This window comes from Lactuca virosa, chromosome 6 (assembly GCF_052849685.1).
Source record: "Lactuca virosa cultivar CGN04683 chromosome 6, Lactuca_virosa_CGN04683_v6, whole genome shotgun sequence".
In the NCBI taxonomy this organism is placed as follows: Eukaryota; Viridiplantae; Streptophyta; class Magnoliopsida; order Asterales; family Asteraceae; genus Lactuca; species Lactuca virosa.
In genome coordinates, this window is record NC_136431.1 from 29,471,812 (window position 1) to 29,476,147 (window position 4,336).

The 4,336-nt window shown below is 42.6% G+C and overlaps 1 non-coding gene across 1 annotated transcript; it reads right to left on the reverse strand.

Moving 5' to 3' along the window:
* Positions 1-3,985: 3,985 nt before the first annotated feature.
* Positions 3,986-4,092, reverse strand: LOC145123176 (small nucleolar RNA R71). Its single transcript, XR_013715048.1, has one exon. It is a non-coding gene; the product is annotated as a small nucleolar RNA R71 (small nucleolar RNA).
* Positions 4,093-4,336: the final 244 nt, after the last annotated feature.

Consider the following 4,336-nt stretch of genomic DNA (forward strand, 5'->3'; position numbering starts at 1 on the left):
TTGTAGGAGGAGGATTCTTGGGTATGTTCTGATCATTTGCATGTTGTATTTCTGTTTGGTGATGAGCACTCAGGAAGGAGGTTCTGGTTTTGGTTTCGGCTCAGGTGCAGGTACTGAGCCGATTAGCGAGCAGATGAAGGAGTTTATCTCGTCGGAGATTAACCGTGGTATTTTGGAGCAGACTCCTATGATCTTTGGTACGGTGAAGGAGGGGATTCTGGAGATCTTGGAAGAGCACTTGGGTGCGTTCCATGCTGAGGTTATGGCTATCGTTGGAGCTCGCACTCTTTCTTTTCGTGAGTTTCGTGCTTGTGAAGCTCCAATGTTGACTAGGAGAAGGACCCCATTTCAAGTAGGAGATGGTTAGCAGATATGGTTAACGCGTTTAGGACGAGTTTCTGTCCCGAGGAGTCAAAGATCAGATTTGCTTCTTGCCTTTTGAAGGACAGGGTACGAGATTGGTAGGAGGAGGTAGGACATGAGGTGGGTGATGATGTTGTTGATGCGATGTCGTGGGTTGATTTTTCGACCAGGTTCCGAGCTGAGTTCGGACCGGTGATTGAGGTGCAACAGTTCGCATGAGAGTTTCAGGATCTCTGCCAGACTACTAAGACTGTGGCAAAGATCATTTCCAAGTTCTGGGATAGGGCTTTATTGGTTCTGCAGTATGCATCGGATGAGGAGATTAAGAAGGTAAGGTATCATGATATACTGAGGGATGACATCAGGGAGTTTGTGAGTATATCGGGGTGCAAGGCGTTGAATGATAGGATTTCTAGAGCCCGAAAGTGGGAGATCGATTTCGAGCACCTGGGAAGAGGGGGCCAGATCGGGTGCAGATAGTGGAGGGTCCCGGAAAGAGACCCAAGACTTCAGATCAGCGTTTAAGGGCCAGCAGGGCCGGGGTCGGTGCAGCACGTGTGGGAAATTGTACGATGGAGTTTGTCGTTTTAGGGGTATGGGCTACTACAAGTGTGGAAGGGTTGGTCATTTCAGCAAGGATTGTCCTCAGGGGGAAAGCCTGTTATGTTTTCATTGCAACCAATTTGGCCACAAGAATTTTGACTGTCCGATGATGAGGGGAAGAGTAGTGAGTGTACCTGCTCCGGTTACTTTGAGGATCGCCAATGGTCGTGAGGGTAGGAAAGGAGCCCCAGCAGAGAGAAGTCGGGCATTTCAGTGTCAGACAGGGGAGGCCAGGACTCCAGCATGTGATATTGGAGGTATGTTATCTTTTGTTTTCTCTAGGGTTATTATCAGTATTTATGTTGCTTAGAAATTTGTATCGGTGTGGGTAAGCTTTATCTTTTGTTTATTCTCTATTAATTGCTTGGGTAGTATCATCAAGAATTGTTATATGTCATTTTGTATGCCATGAATCATTAGTGGGTCAGTAAGGGGTTGTATCTTGTTGATCGGGTTTCAGTGTGTTCGCTTGTTGTTCCGATTCTTTCGTAGTTTCAGTTAAGGGGTATTGTTTGGAAGGTCTATGATCAAGTTCAGCGAGTTAGTCTCTAGTATAGTCGGGGTTCAGTGGTTCTAGCAGGTGAGATTGTTTGGCCACCAGGAGTGCCAGGAGAATTGATCTTGTATTTGTAATGAAATCGAGAATGAATAACAAGATCAGAGTAAAGTAAGAATGATGAACACAAGATCAAAATAGATTTGTGGACTTTTGGGCTAAGTCTCATTTTGGGCCTTGAGTGTTCGTGCTTGGGCCCTTAAGTTGGGCTTGCCTTTTAGCTTTGAGAGTGGGCCTCGGGTGTGCCCATTTATTATTGGGCCTTGGTGGGCCCAATGGGTTTTAGGCTATTAATGGGCTGGTTAATGGTCTACCCTTAGACCTAATGAGTGAGAGTTTGGACTTACTTCCTAATTGGGTTAATTGTGGGTTTGGCTTAGAGTTAGAGGCTGGTGCACAGCAACAACGTTTTTAGGGGTTGTTCATCATTCGAGGTGAGTCTTCTCACTATACTTACCATGAGTGGTATCCTTGTGTGACTGAGATGTTTTATGTGCTTATTTGTGTATTGTGATATTCTGCATTATGTCTCTGTGATTTATACCGAGTATTGTTATTATGAGCTTATTGGGTTAGGACCGGAGGGTCAACCTGTGTTCTGGGACCGGAGGGTCCCACTGAGACACATTGACCGGAGGGTCTTATCTGAATATAGCCATGAGAGGCTACCGATATGTGTGTGGTATTTTGGGGAACTCACTAAGCTTTGTGCTTACCGTGTTATGTGTTATGTGTTTCAGGTTTTTCTCAGGATCGCGGGAAGGTATCGGCTCGATTGTACACACCAGAGAAAGAGTTATGTTTTGAGGATCCTGGATTACTAAACAAACAATTATGGAGATGCGTTTTGTAAACTAAATAAATGAGATTTTGTGAAATACGTTGTGATATTTATACGAATTTGAAATGAAAAAATTGTTTGGAAATTTACGGTGTTACACCAATTACATCTAAGTAGTTGAACTAGGATTTTAGGGAAGAAAGTGTGTGAATCTGAATTGTCCGACAACTGAACCGGGAGTACCTTACTTTTCTCATTTAAAGTTTTGTTTTAACTAATAAGTCTCAAGTTTTTTTTGGTTAATCTTTGTTTAAACCTTTTTGTCACGATTACAAGTAATCTATTTTCCATTGACTATTTTGACACATAGTTTGACCACGAACTCCTTGTGGATTCGACCCGACTTACCCTATCTACGTAGGTTAGTTGGTTTATTTTTTATTGATACAACGACATCGATCAAAATTTGGCGCCGTTGCCGGGGAGATTGTGCGCTTGAACTATTGTGTTTAAGTAGTCATAGTCTTTTATTTTCATTTTTAATTCTTGTTTGCAGTTCACGTTTGTTTTATTTGTGTTGTGCAGGCACACCGGTGCATGTATACAAGAGATAGCGGACGTTCTTCACAGCTTGCATTTGATCCGGAAATCGAACGAATAGCTCACTCAAATCGGGTCGCTAGAAGAAACATCGACACTATGAATGTAGATAATGCAGTCGTGGAGGATGTGGTTGAGGGGCATGAGGATGCAGTCAACAATCCTCCACCACTAGTTCCACCACCAGCTCCTCAAGTCCCAAACAACAATGGAAACAATGGGAACAACAAAAATGTCGGTGCACCAATCATCAAACCAGTACAACCACAACCGAATAGAAACAACCGTGGCCAAAATGGTGGAAACGGAGGAAATTGGACACAAAATATGGGAGGCAATGTAGGAAACCACAACGGTGGTAATGTTAGAAATCAGAACCAAAATCCTAGAAATGTTGGTCCTCAATTCGGTAATGGTGGTAATGGACGTAACGAGGATGACTTGGATTTGATGATGGCAATGACAATGGAATTGGTTGGAATCAGAACCACAACAGTGGTAATGGGCGGAATCAAGGCAATCGGGGTGGAAACGAAAATTACAACAACTAGAACAACCAAAATTTCCACAATGGTGGCAATAATGACTACACTGATCGGTTCGGAAGTCAAGGTTTTGGGAATCAATATCGAAGGAATCCAAATGGTGGATTCAACAATGCAAATGGAGGATACTACAACGAAGGTAATAAATTCCCTCATCTTTACTTCCCACAACCTAATAGACAATCTGTGGTGTCTCATTTTCACCCAGGAGAGTATGATGATGCTTCACCTATACTCTTTGCGGAAGGAAATGAGCATCATCTGGAAGTAAGACCACAACTAATTAGTGTCTTACCCATCTTTAGAGGCCATAAAACTGATGATACATACAATCACCTCTATGAGTTCCTTGCAATTGCTAACGTGAATACTCCGCGAGGAACTAATAGAGATTCCTTTAGACTTCACTCATTTCTGTTCACTTTAAAAGAAAAAGCTAAGTATTGGTTCACTTCTCTTGCCCCCCATAGTATTACTACTTGGGAGCAATTAAAAACTAAATTTTTGCAAGAGTTTTACCCTGCTAGTAAAACAACGGAAATAAGAAAAGCGATACAAGATTTTGCACAAAAACCAATTGAAGAATTTCATGATGCATTTGAGCACCTCAAGGAATTGTTGCGTTCATGTCCCGATCATGAATTTCCCCGTTGGCAACTTGTATGTTTCTTTTATGATGGAGTCGACACTGCCAATCAAACCATGATTAACGCCTCGTCTGGCGGCACTATTATGATGCAAGATGGTGAAGACGCTTGGCGATTCTTGGAGCAGTTGAGTCATGGTTCAAAAACCAATTACTCAGCTAAGAAACGGGACACCCCAGTTTCATCTGCTGCTTCAGTTGGACTAGACAAAAACTGGAAAAATGAAGTCAAATCTTATATT